Consider the following 14,601-nt stretch of genomic DNA (forward strand, 5'->3'; position numbering starts at 1 on the left):
AAATATTAATATTGACATACTCTGTCTTTTACTTAGTTGATAGATAGAAGTCATTTTTTTGTGCTTTATTTTCAATTGTATTATATTGTACAGCTAAAAGGCTACATTTCCGCAGTTTTGTTTCACTTTATTTGTGTCAGTAGGGCAATGCTCATATGCTCACTGGTATCACCACATACATGATATGTATGGCCCCATGCGAGGCCCCCATTATTATTATTATTATTATTATTATTATTATTCTGTTTACAAACTGTCCCAGTATCAACACCAAGATACTGGCCCTCCAATGTTTATTCTTGGCACTATATTATGTGAAAAACTTCCTTTCTTTTGACTTCATTTTCACTTCAAAAGTAACGGGACTTACTGTCCAGACACTATGAAGTAATCTAGAATACCTTTTTTCCCTACCCCATTTTTTCTTGACCGGCTCAAACCTATCAAGCAACTGTTTTTTTCCATACGCAGAGAGGTACCTACTTGACTATCTACAGTCATACCATGCTGGACATGCCCGATATCGTCTGATCTTGGAAGCCAAGCAGCTTTGGGCCTGGTCAGTACCAGAAAGGGTGACCCTCTGGGAATACTGGGTACTGTAGTATCAAGGAACATACCTTCCGTGTATACGCCCTTTACTTACCAGTATTTTCCACCACAATTACTTAAATGCAGTAATTTACCTATGTTTACCTTCCGAGAAGGAGTCCGGAGTCGTTCAAGACGGTTTTTCTTGTCTCTCTCATATGAATATACTTACGTATAAAAATTCATAAATCAATAGAGAAAACAAGATTACCAAATTTTCGCTCTGATTAATTTCAAATAACAATACTCGCTCAATCCAAGTGGGTGTGCATACAAATTATTTGCCACCTACTTCATATCAAGTGAGTCACAATCGTCTTATACCATTTAATACTTTTTTAATCACTCTGCTGATATATACAGATGTAGCCACCTTTATCTTGACTGTTTCTCCGCCGAGACGGGCGTCTAGCCACGCTAATGCGATAGCTGAGTTTCATCACAGGCAGGCGCGTTGAGACGATCTAGATACTCATCATGCATTACACATCTCCACCACTGTGTCGCTAATGCTCCACTAATCCAGTACTTTCGATCGTACAGTATAGCGGCGGATTGATCTACAGCTCTGGCAATACTGTAGGCGTAACGGGAGGCGGTGGAAAAAGTATGGAGTATTGTACAGTACAGTATGTGTATGGAGACGCAACTACAGTAATTGTGTAAAAGGAAGAATGTACAGTACAATGCATAAACACCGTGCTTTTAAAATATATGAGCGTCTGAGTTCGCTAATGCATAATGGGAATGGAGGACTAGCAGGAGGCGGAGGAAAACACCGTGCTTTACAAATGCGAGCGTCCGAGTCCTCTAAGGCATAAACCAACAGCAATGGGGCGGGGGCCGGGCGCTGTTTGCAGTACTTTCACACATGAAATTGGAAATCTCTCATGAGGCGTCGTGGGCTAGGGGTGAAGGCTCCCACCTCCCTCGCTGGGAGTCCAGGGTTCGAGACCTGATGTGCTTTCTTTCTTTTTTTTTTTTTTTTCTGTAATAATGCACTGTATTATTTTATTTACATTGTAAGACAGTCAATGGAAGGATGCACACAGGTTTCACATAAATCAAAGTACATCTGCAGGAGCGATTCTTTACGCTAAATGCACCTAAACAGCGGGATGAAATGAGTGTATTCTGACGCTACCAACTGAGCAAAACAGTACTGTACAGTAGATCTTCAGCGTTTGTGTATTGCACAGGACCTGAATTTCCTCCCTGTGCAGGCCCCCAGGGGGGAAGGGCGATGGGGGTAGGGGGGAGACGATGGAAAATACTGTGCCTTTGAAATGCAATTACATGAGCGTCCGAGTACACTACGGCATACTGTAAACCAACACCAATGGGAAGGAAGTGCCAACCTTATTTTTAATGTGTTCCCGTGACATTCACTTTAAAAAAAAAAAAATTCTCTCCAATACAGTACATCCAATGGAAGGATGCACACAGGTTTCACATAAATCAAAGTACATCTGCAGGAGCGATTCTTTACGCTAAATGCAACCTACAGTACGGTACTGTAAGTGAGCAGAATAGTACTACAGTGGGCGTTTGTGTATTGCACATGACCTGCATTCCCTCCCTGTCTACTGCATGATCTGTGCAGGCTCCCATGGGGGAAGGGCAACAGGCTAGCAGGAGGCGGAGGAAAACACCGTGCTTTACAAATGCGAGCGTCCGAGTCCTCTAAGGCATAAACCAACAGCAATGGGGCGGGGGCCGGGCGCTGTTTGCAGTACTTTCACACATGAAATTGGAAATCTCTCATGAGGCGTCGTGGGCTAGGGGTGAAGGCTCCCACCTCCCTCGCTGGGAGTCCAGGGTTCGAGACCTGATGTGCTTTCTTTCTTTTTTTTTTTTTTTTCTGTAATAATGCACTGTATTATTTTATTTACATTGTAAGACAGTCAATGGAAGGATGCACACAGGTTTCACATAAATCAAAGTACATCTGCAGGAGCGATTCTTTACGCTAAATGCACCTAAACAGCGGGATGAAATGAGTGTATTCTGACGCTACCAACTGAGCAAAACAGTACTGTACAGTAGATCTTCAGCGTTTGTGTATTGCACAGGACCTGAATTTCCTCCCTGTGCAGGCCCCCAGGGGGGAAGGGCGATGGGGGTAGGGGGGAGACGATGGAAAATACTGTGCCTTTGAAATGCAATTACATGAGCGTCCGAGTACACTACGGCATACTGTAAACCAACACCAATGGGAAGGAAGTGCCAACCTTATTTTTAATGTGTTCCCGTGACATTCACTTTAAAAAAAAAAAAATTCTCTCCAATACAGTACATCCAATGGAAGGATGCACACAGGTTTCACATAAATCAAAGTACATCTGCAGGAGCGATTCTTTACGCTAAATGCAACCTACAGTACGGTACTGTAAGTGAGCAAAATAGTACTACAGTGGGCGTTTGTGTATTGCACATGACCTGCATTCCCTCCCTGTCTACTGCATGATCTGTGCAGGCTCCCATGGGGGAAGGGCAACAGGCTAGCAGGAGGCGGAGGAAAACACCGTGCTTTACAAATGCGAGCGTCCGAGTCCTCTAAGGCATAAACCAACAGCAATGGGGCGGGGGCCGGGCGCTGTTTGCAGTACTTTCACACATGAAATTGGAAATCTCTCATGAGGCGTCGTGGGCTAGGGGTGAAGGCTCCCACCTCCCTCGCTGGGAGTCCAGGGTTCGAGACCTGGATGTGCTTTCTTTCTTTTTTTTTTTTTTTTCTGTAATAATGCACTGTATTATTTTATTTACATTGTAAGACAGTCAATGGAAGGATGCACACAGGTTTCACATAAATCAAAGTACATCTGCAGGAGCGATTCTTTACGCTAAATGCACCTAAACAGCGGGATGAAATGAGTGTATTCTGACGCTACCAACTGAGCAAAACAGTACTGTACAGTAGATCTTCAGCGTTTGTGTATTGCACAGGACCTGAATTTCCTCCCTGTGCAGGCCCCCAGGGGGGAAGGGCGATGGGGGTAGGGGGGAGACGATGGAAAATACTGTGCCTTTGAAATGCAATTACATGAGCGTCCGAGTACACTACGGCATACTGTAAACCAACACCAATGGGAAGGAAGTGCCAACCTTATTTTTAATGTGTTCCCGTGACATTCACTTTAAAAAAAAAAAAATTCTCTCCAATACAGTACATCCAATGGAAGGATGCACACAGGTTTCACATAAATCAAAGTACATCTGCAGGAGCGATTCTTTACGCTAAATGCAACCTACAGTACGGTACTGTAAGTGAGCAAAATAGTACTACAGTGGGCGTTTGTGTATTGCACATGACCTGCATTCCCTCCCTGTCTACTGCATGATCTGTGCAGGCTCCCATGGGGGAAGGGCAACAGGCTAGCAGGAGGCGGAGGAAAACACCGTGCTTTACAAATGCGAGCGTCCGAGTCCTCTAAGGCATAAACCAACAGCAATGGGGCGGGGGCCGGGCGCTGTTTGCAGTACTTTCACACATGAAATTGGAAATCTCTCATGAGGCGTCGTGGGCTAGGGGTGAAGGCTCCCACCTCCCTCGCTGGGAGTCCAGGGTTCGAGACCTGATGTGCTTTCTTTCTTTTTTTTTTTTTTTCTGTAATAATGCACTGTATTATTTTATTTACATTGTAAGACAGTCAATGGAAGGATGCACACAGGTTTCACATAAATCAAAGTACATCTGCAGGAGCGATTCTTTATGCTAAATGCACCTAAACAGCGGGATGAAATGAGTGTATTCTGACGCTACCAACTGAGCAAAACAGTACTGTACAGTAGATCTTCAGCGTTTGTGTATTGCACAGGACCTGAATTTCCTCCCTGTGCAGGCCCCCAGGGGGGAAGGGCGATGGGGGTAGGGGGGAGACGATGGAAAATACTGTGCCTTTGAAATGCAATTACATGAGCGTCCGAGTACACTACGGCATACTGTAAACCAACACCAATGGGAAGGAAGTGCCAACCTTATTTTTAATGTGTTCCCGTGACATTCACTTTAAAAAAAAAAAAATTCTCTCCAATACAGTACATCCAATGGAAGGATGCACACAGGTTTCACATAAATCAAAGTACATCTGCAGGAGCGATTCTTTACGCTAAATGCAACCTACAGTACGGTACTGTAAGTGAGCAAAATAGTACTACAGTGGGCGTTTGTGTATTGCACATGACCTGCATTCCCTCCCTGTCTACTGCATGATCTGTGCAGGCTCCCATGGGGGAAGGGCAACAGGCTAGCAGGAGGCGGAGGAAAACACCGTGCTTTACAAATGCGAGCGTCCGAGTCCTCTAAGGCATAAACCAACAGCAATGGGGCGGGGGCCGGGCGCTGTTTGCAGTACTTTCACACATGAAATTGGAAATCTCTCATGAGGCGTCGTGGGCTAGGGGTGAAGGCTCCCACCTCCCTCGCTGGGAGTCCAGGGTTCGAGACCTGATGTGCTTTCTTTCTTTTTTTTTTTTTTTTCTGTAATAATGCACTGTATTATTTTATTTACATTGTAAGACAGTCAATGGAAGGATGCACACAGGTTTCACATAAATCAAAGTACATCTGCAGGAGCGATTCTTTACGCTAAATGCACCTAAACAGCGGGAATGAAATGAGTGTATTCTGACGGACTGTGCATCTTCGGTATTTGTGTATTGCATAAGACCTGTGAAGGCTCCCAGGAGGGAAGGGCGTAGGGCAAGACAGTGGAAAATACTGTGGTCAAAGAAAGGGCATATTTAAAACTAAGGGAAACTGTCACAAAGTACAGTAACTACAGTACTGTACGTTGAATGCCTGGACCGCACGACGTCTGAGACGCACGACGTCTGAGGCGCACGACGTCTGAGACGCTCATTGAGCATAAGGACGGTTATGGCTGCTGCACGGGACCGTCCCTATGCTCTTGGTGAGCTGCGTCTCCTCGTTCGCTGGCGGGACAGAACTCTCGCCAGCAACGAGGAGAAAGTGAGGGCATACCGGAGGGCCAGCAGGGACATCCTCCGGAAGTATAACAGGAGGAGAACGGTGAGGTCTCTCCAGAGGAGGTGGAGTGACCTCGTGAGGCGGACCCCACGACGCCTGCAGGCCATAAGGGATTGTAAGTACAGTACATTACTGTAGATTACTGTACTTTAAGTTACTGTAGTTACAGGTACAGTACATTATAGCAGGGGCTGCTGTAGCAGCAGGTATCCGGTCTATACAGCACTGTACAGTATTTGTGGTAAACAAATGGTTAAACAAGGACCAAACGTTAACCCGGTCAAAAGGTCAATTTGTTTTTTTGCGTCGACCTAGATGGTGCGGCTTTTGAAATTGGTTGACACCAGTTACTGTAGGTTGACATGGTCGTTAAGTTGACATGGAAAAAGATCGACATGCGTTTTACAAAAACAATTGTTATTTTTTTAAACTTGTGTATATACAGTACAGTAGTTCTTTACAATCCAGGTGGTCTACGATTGTGCAGTGTACAGTATCATGCAGTGTACAGTATATGCAATGTATCACAGTGTATCGTGCTGCGTAATTGCAGCGTGTCATGCAGTGTACATTCAGAATATGGTATTGTGCAGTGAGTGTAATACATAGTGAATCACATCGTGCAGCAGAGCCGGCCTTAGGCATAGGCAAACTACAGTAGGCAAATGCCTAGGGCATTTGCTATGCTTAGGGGCACCAGCAGCTTCTGCTGATTAAAATGATATGCGGCATGCCTATATTTTGCGTGACTGCGGCTGTATCTGTACCTGGCTAGGGCCAGCACTGTCGTGCAGTGTACTGTATACACATGTGGTAATTGCAGTTTTTTGTGTAGTGTACATTGTATCATATTTTGCAGGGAAATGTGCAGTTTGTCATATCACGCAGTCGTGCAGTGCATTGTGTGGTTTAATTGCAGTGTGCCGAAATTTGTGTTTCAGATAGTACAGTGTTCTAAGGGATGTTACTTTGGCAGAAATTATTCTAAGGGATGTTACAGTGGCCTAATGTGTTCTGACGTGCATTACTCTTGCATAAGGTTCATGACTGGCAGATCTCTACTTTGTGACGTAATGTGGATATACTACTGCACTACTGTGACGTACAGTAACGTGAATAAGGTGCTCTACTGTGTGACACAACGTGAATCAAGGACAGTACTGTGACGTGAATACGGTGCTCTACTGTGTGACACAACGTGAATCAAGGACAGTACTGTGACGTGAATAAGGTGCTCTACTGTGTGACACAACGTGAATCAAGGACAGTACTGTGACGTGAATACGGTGCTCTACTGTGTGACACAACGTGAATCAAGGACAGTACTGTGACGTGAATACGGTGCTCTACTGTGTGACACAACGTGAATCAAGGACAATACTGTGACGTGAATAAACTGCACTACTGTGACATGACGTGAATAAGATGAATTCAGGTGAGTACTGCATCATCTGTCATGAAATCAATTTGTAATGTAATGAACAGTACTGAGATGGTTAAGGGTGGGAGGGCTGCATGCTGATGTGTGTCATAATGTTTATAAGGGCAATGCTTATGTGTGTTACAATGTCTATAAAGGTAGTGTTCTGTCTAATACCCTGGACCTACTGTACTGTAGCGATACTGTAAGTGTACTGTATGTCACATTTAGAAATGTGCCCCTTAAGTTTTGAAGACAGTACAGTACACTATGCCCTCCTGAGTGATTAGGTGCAGGGTACTAGAATGAACAATTCCATTTATTGTGATGTCATAAAGATGCTGTCAATGTTGAATTTCATTGGCTGTACAGTATGCTGCCATTATACTGTATATATATTTTTACAGGGCTGGTAGCACGACGTCACAGGAGGCGGGACAGGCGCCGCCAAGCTGGTAAGTATTGTCAAATACAGTAGTGTACAGTACATAGTGATTTCTATAGTCCCAACCCCCTGTCCTGACCATCACAGATAACTCGCTGCAATCCGTTAATGTTAAGAATGTCTGTTTACAAAACTAAATGTAAATATTAAACACAAAGTATAAATAACATTGTAGATAGCTGAATACCCGTGCTTCGCTACGGGATGAGGATGGTAAATTCCAGTGATAGTTGTTTGTTAATTTACGTTTGTTGGCGATCTACTGTAGTATATAGTACTGTATACTTTAAGCATACTGTATCTTGCTTCTCTGATGCAGATTGTTTATTGGCCGGACCCCTTTTTGGTCCTGGATACTGTGCAGTACATGTTTCAAATTGACAGCTTCACTTACAGTACTGTTATTTTTTTTCCCACAGTACCACCACCACCACCTGCTGCGCTGCCAGGTATTGTGTAACGAGAATTCTGGTGCTACTGTCATCGTTGTTACACTACTGTACATGTGTCCTGGATACTGTGCAGTACATGTTTCCAATTGACAGCTTCACTTACAGTACTGTTATTTTTTTTCCCACAGTACCACCACCACCACCACCACCACCACCACCTGCTGCGCTGCCAGGTATTGTGTAACGAGAATTCTGGTGCTACTGTCATCGTTGTTACACTACTGTACATGTGTCCTGGATACTGTACAGTACATGTTTCCAATTGACAGCTTCACTTACAGTACTGTTAATTTTTTTCCCACAGTGCCACCACCACCACCACCTGCTGCGCTGCCAGGTATTGTGTAACGAGAATTCTGGTGCTACTGTCATCGTTGTTACACTACTGTACATGTGTCCTGGATACTGTACAGTACATGTTTCCAATTGACAGCTTCACTTACAGTACTGTTATTTTTTTTCCCACAGTACCACCACCACCACCACCTGCTGCGCTGCCAGGTATTGTGTAACGAGAATTCTGGTGCTACTGTCATCGTTGTTACACTACTGTACATGTGTCCTGGATACTGTACAGTACATGTTTCCAATTGACAGCTTCACTTACAGTACTGTTATTTTTTTCCCACAGTACCACCACCACCACCACCTGCTGCGCTGCCAGGTATTGTGTAACGAGAATTCTGGTGCTACTGTCATCGTTGTTACACTACTGTACATGTGTCCTGGATACTGTGCAGTACATGTTTCCAATTGACAGCTTCACTTACAGTACTGTTATTTTTTTTCCCACAGTACCACCACCACCACCACCACCACCACCACCTGCTGCTGCGCTGCCAGGTATTGTGTAACGAGAATTCTGGTGCTACTGTCATCGTTGTTACACTACTGTACATGTGTCCTGGATACTGTACAGTACATGTTTCCAATTGACAGCTTCACTTACAGTACTGTTATTTTTTTTCCCACAGTACCACCACCACCACCACCTGCTGCGCTGCCAGGTATTGTGTAACGAGAATTCTGGTGCTACTGTCATCGTTGTTACACTACTGTACTTGTGTCCTGGATACTGTACAGTACATGTTTCCAATTGACAGCTTCACTTACAGTACTGTTATTTTTTTTCCCACAGTACCACCACCACCACCACCTGCTGCGCTGCCAGGTATTGTGTAACGAGAATTCTGGTGCTACTGTCATCGTTGTTACACTACTGTACATGTGTCCTGGATACTGTACAGTACATGTTTCCAATTGACAGCTTCACTTACAGTACTGTTATTTTTTTTCCCACAGTACCACCACCACCACCACCTGCTGCGCTGCCAGGTATTGTGTAACGAGAATTCTGGTGCTACTGTCATCGTTGTTACACTACTGTACATGTGTCCTTGATACTGTACAGTACATGTTTCCAATTGACAGCTTCACTTACAGTACTGTTATTTTTTTTCCCACAGTACCAACACCACCACCACCACCACCACCTGCTGCTGCATCCGAGAGCTCCGGAAGTGGTAATAATTACTTTTTGTTACAGTCACACTAGTTTCCTACAGTATTACTGTAATTTTTGTATTTTACAATACTTGTCATCTTTTACACACAGACCGCCTCGTAATTGATACAGAGGAGGAGCTCATTCCCATTGATTCGGGGGAAGAGGAGCCAGATTATAGTAAGTACAGTAGGATTTTCTCAAGCCCATTCTTAAAAGTATTGACCAAGTCCACTTTTATTACTTTTCAGGCAGGGAATTCCAAACATGCACTGTACAGTATTTCCCTCACTGTGAAGACCCCTTTTCGCCTCTGTGCGAAATCGCCTCTACTTCAACAAGAGTTACTGTGCACGTGTCCTCTGTGTCCATCTTATCAAAAACCGTTCCTGTGTATTGTCCCCTTACTGTACTGTATACAGTATATTTGTAAAGGTTAATCATGTCCCCTCTTAATCTCCTCTTTTCCAATGTAAACATGCCTAGCCTGCCTTTCCTTGTATTCCATCTTCTCAATCCACTTCATCACTTTGGTCGCCCGCCTCTAAACCTTTTGTAGTTCCACGATATCCATTTTGTATTATGGTGCCCAAAATTGTGCATCCGACCCACCCTCCACTAGCCTAACCCTCCAATCATACTCTGAATCCACACTCTGCATTCTGAATGTCGGGATCCAGACAGCAGGTCTTTTAAATACAGTACTGTATGTCCCCTACCGCTGGACAGTCATTCTGCTCCTACTGTATTATGAATATATCTCTGCCTCCTGTAGCACTGTACTACTGTGCAATTTTGTAGTAACTGTACTCTACTGTATTTTGTTTATAATATTTTTTTATTTTCAACTCAGTAATTATTGACAGTGAGGATGAAAAACCCTCTCCCCAACTTGGTAAGTAAACTGCAGTATTGTACTGTACTGTACATTGTGTTAAACCAATGGGTTGGGTTTGCGTGACCAGCAGTCAGGATTCTAGCGGTCAGGTGACCGACAGTGGCATCCTGATTGCAGCAATCCCAACAGGGTGAGGTACGGTATCCTAACCCTCCTCCACTACCCCCTGATTCTGGCCTCGACATTCTCGTCTCTGTGTGCGAAATTTACTCTCCTCCTCCAATTCCTGACTGAATTTTTGCTTTACTGTATTCAACACAGAATACAAAAGTATATTTCATGGATTTTTTGCTTTCACAGGCCCTACACTGTCACAGGCGGTGGCGGAGGAGGAGGAGGAGGACCAGGACTCTCTGTCCCTCACCACACTGCACCCATTAAGTAAGTCCAGTCCGGTACATCGTGCCTCTGTAGAGCCAGTTTGAGCAAGGAGAGATTGATTGCTTCTTTTTTTGGTGGGGGCCCAAACCAACCAGTCATTTCAGCCACAGTCGTGTGGCAGACCCTGTTTATATAACATAAGGGTGGTTGGGAGGGCCCAATCACAATTCCATCTTGCACCTCTTTTTTTATTTATTTTTTTATTTATTTATCTTTGCATCATGTGATGTTTGGGGAAAATTGTTATAAGGTTTGATGTAAAAAAAAGGTTAAAAAAAAGAGGCAGATTAGATGGGCAAAGTGGTTCTTACAGTATTTGTCATCAAATTCTATGTTTCTGTATGCAGACCCTCCAACATGACCCGCCGCACTGCTCTGTTTCTAGACTTCCCTCTTAATTTATGATTTCCATCACCTGTGTTGAACTAGTTATATGATAAGAAAGCTGTTTCTTCACAGGTGATGGCAATAATAAATTAAGAGGGAAGTCCAGAACCAGAGCATTTTGTACCATGTTGGAGGGTATGTGTATTTCCTGGAATTAACCTTTTTTTTTTTTCACATTAATGTTTTTTTTCACAGGCCCTACACTGGAACAGGCCACGGAGGAGGAGGAGGATGATGATGATGCTGCTGCATTTAGTGGTAAGAATTATTACTGACATTGATCTGATGCCATCAGAGTAGCACTTTTCATCAGATTTTTCTGGCAAATGCGTAGAAATCGGATGAAAATTGTTTTTGTTTGAACTGGTGATATTGCCCATACAGTAGCAACCGATCACATCCCACATTAACATTTACAGTATCTAGTTACACTTACAGACGATAATACAGTACAGTAGGTAATATTTGATTGGTTGCTACTGTATGGACAACATCCTGTTCTAAAAAAAACACCCATCTTACTCAATTTCTCTCTCTCTCTCTCTCTCACCCCTTGTCACTGTCTCTCCATTCATCTCTCTAGATACTGTCAGTGATGAATTTCCCATTAGGCACGAGAGGCACGTACTGTACCTAGTGGCGGCATCTGTTTGGGGGCCTCAGTTGGATGCTTACAGTATGCTAATACTGTCATCCCAAAAATTACCACTACAGTAACTGCTAAATATTTTAAGTGTACTGTACAATATGCACATACAGTACTGTACAGTATACATAATTCAAAAGAAAAAAGAGTTGCTACTGTACCTTATTCTAGTCATAATCACCGGCATACGGGTCACTCACAAATTTTCTGATGGTCTCGGTGGGGTCCCTTGGAATCACCATGCCTGTCACAAGCATACCTTTTTTTACCCACCTGACACTGGGCCTGGAAACTAGTGTACTATTACTATACTTTTTACTGTATACTGTATCTTATAATATTCTTCTCTTTTACCCACAGACGACGAGCCAGAATACATTTTTGGTAAATATACTGTACAGTAGCAATAGTTGGTACTGTAATTACAGTATTTTTTTTTCTCCAACATTATTTTAAGTCAAACTGATATGACTAACTGTACTGTATTATCTTTTTACAGTCCGTCGCCAACCAGTGGAGGAGACACCTGGTAATAAAATAGAAATACATAATGCACTGTACTGTATTCTAACTTACTGTAACATGTATAACACTGAGCTGATCATCTTCACACCCTCTGACATAACCTTACAGTACAAACTGTACTTTCTCTCCTTTTTCACCCTCTTCACTCCACAAATGCATGCTGCGTTTCCTGACTACTGATATAATAGTGTGTAGAGCGTAGCGAGGCACCGTGCCCACCGCGTGGCGAGCGAAGCAAGCATGCAAGGGGCTGCTTTCCGCTCGCCGCCCCTGTCGGGATTGTGTGGTCGGGATTCCGGCGTCTGTATTTTGACTGCCGGGATCCCGTCCAGCGGGATTACGTACTGATCTCCAGTCTGAGCCTGCCCTAGGCATAGGCATACTTGCCAAATGCCCAGGGGCACAAGCAGCTTCTGCTGATTAATATGATATGCAGCATGCCTACAGTATATTCTGTGCATACAAAATGCATTACTAATGTGCAGCATTATGTGTATACAGTACTTTGTTGTGTAACATATACTGTAGCAAGGGCACTACTGTGTGGTCTAATGTGAACAAAGAGCAATATGATGTGATGCAATGTGAATAAGTGGGAATACTTTGAGGAGTAATGTGGTACTATCATATGATGTAACGAGAAAAAGAGACACTATTGCATGATATGTTGTGAATAAAGTTGCAGTACTGTGTGGCGTCATTTCAGATTGGGGAATTACTGTGTGGCCTTGCCCCTTCCCAGCAAGAACATGCACCGTTTTGGGATGCACACCGAATGTGCACACTGTTGCTATTTTAAACATACAGTACAGTAAGTTGGAGGAGCACCAAAATGACGACTGCTATGGTTGAGGGGTGATGGTGCTGGGAAAGGGGTACAGGCTCAGAGGCGGAAATAGCATCTGTGCAAGGGGGCAGCATCCAAAAACTTGACTAGGGAATCATATTATTTATGGCTGGCTCTGAGTACAGTCCACTATTATGGATAGTACTCCCTACAACACCACCTACAGTACTGTAACCCTCTTTTTTCTGAAGCGGTCATGAAATGTCATGACTGCTAATACATACAGTAAATGTCTACAGTATTTGTACTGTGGTGTTTAATTCCTTTGACAATTTGTTTATGACCTATTGAAGCTAAACTCTTGTACAGTACTTTATATTTTGAATACCAGCAATACAGTATAATACTGTACCTACAGTATACAGTAATAATTGTTTACTATTTGAATGTGACTAAATGTTTTTTTTTCTCCAATATAGTGCCAATTATTTATGGGGGCCCCAGACAGGGGCAAGATAGGTGGGCTGGCCCAGAAGCGGGCAGGCAGCAGCCCACTTATACAAGAGGTAAACTAAAGCAATGTTTAAATTACCTCGACAGCATACAGTAGTGTTTGATTTACTGTACTGACAATACAGTACTGTACATTGTAAATAACAATATTGTCTAATATAGAGTAAAGTACAGTACTGTATTGCCATTACTACACTGTAAAGTATTCAGTATTTGTTTTGTAATACTGTCCTTTTTTTCCCACAGAACAGTTGCAGCGTGCCATCCAGCTCCAGCGGGTGGTGGTCCACCTCCTAGTGGACCACTATTTTAATATTTTATTAAGTTTTATTTAATTTTATTTAATAAAAATTTTTGTTCTTGTACTCCATTGTATAGTATCTTTTTCTACTGTATAAGATAGGCATACTGTACACCATACAATTATCTGGCAGATAATCTGCAAGATCTGGCTGTTTGTAATGAAATTCTCTCCTAATTTAGCTGTGGTGTACAGTACCTCCTGAGTGTGCTGGGGTGCTTTCTGGCCAGTTTGGGGTGATTTGGAGCAAGTTTGGTCGGCCATCTTGCCGACATGTGCTGTCGACTGTTTGGCAAACATGTGTTTTCACTCCAGCATGTGTGTGTCAGGCATTTTGTGTGTGTCAGGCATTTTGTGTGTGTCAGGCATTTTGTGTGTGTCAGCCATTTTATGTGTGTCAGCCATTGCTGTGTGGTTCCACAATTGTTAGCGTGTCAAAGTGCTGACCACTGACACCACTATTTCACTTTGTACCGCATGCCTTTTGTGGAACCACACAGCCCAGCATGACTTATTGCTGGGCTGTGTGGTTCCACAAATTTTCTTGGAAAACAAATGAACATGAGTGTCTTTACTTTAATACTTTTTTTTTTTTTTTTCCCCACAGATATCTACTGTATATACACAAGAAAAGAATGTAACGAAGAACAAACTACTTTTTTGTTTTAATTAACTTTCAAACTTTATTTAAAAAAAAAAACACCTTTTTTTTCTTCAATAAACTTTTAAAAATAGAAGTTTCCTGTGGTTTTTATTAAAAT

At 43.1% G+C, this 14,601-nt stretch overlaps 2 long non-coding RNA genes and 1 pseudogene across 2 annotated transcripts; all 3 read left to right on the forward strand.

Moving 5' to 3' along the window:
- Positions 1-489: 489 nt before the first annotated feature.
- Positions 490-608, forward strand: LOC134929985 (5S ribosomal RNA; annotated as a pseudogene).
- Positions 609-9,518: 8,910 nt separating this feature from the next.
- Positions 9,519-12,243, forward strand: LOC134929248 (uncharacterized). Its single transcript, XR_010178414.1, has 6 exons — positions 9,519-9,582; positions 10,256-10,297; positions 10,601-10,681; positions 11,264-11,326; positions 12,075-12,098; positions 12,214-12,243. It is a non-coding gene; the product is annotated as an uncharacterized LOC134929248 (long non-coding RNA).
- Positions 12,244-13,511: 1,268 nt separating this feature from the next.
- LOC134929249 (uncharacterized) lies at positions 13,512-13,904 on the forward strand. Its single transcript, XR_010178415.1, has 2 exons — positions 13,512-13,592; positions 13,786-13,904. It is a non-coding gene; the product is annotated as an uncharacterized LOC134929249 (long non-coding RNA).
- Positions 13,905-14,601: the final 697 nt, after the last annotated feature.

This window comes from Pseudophryne corroboree, chromosome 5 (genome assembly GCF_028390025.1).
Source record: "Pseudophryne corroboree isolate aPseCor3 chromosome 5, aPseCor3.hap2, whole genome shotgun sequence".
Lineage (NCBI taxonomy): Eukaryota > Metazoa > Chordata > Amphibia > Anura > Myobatrachidae > Pseudophryne > Pseudophryne corroboree.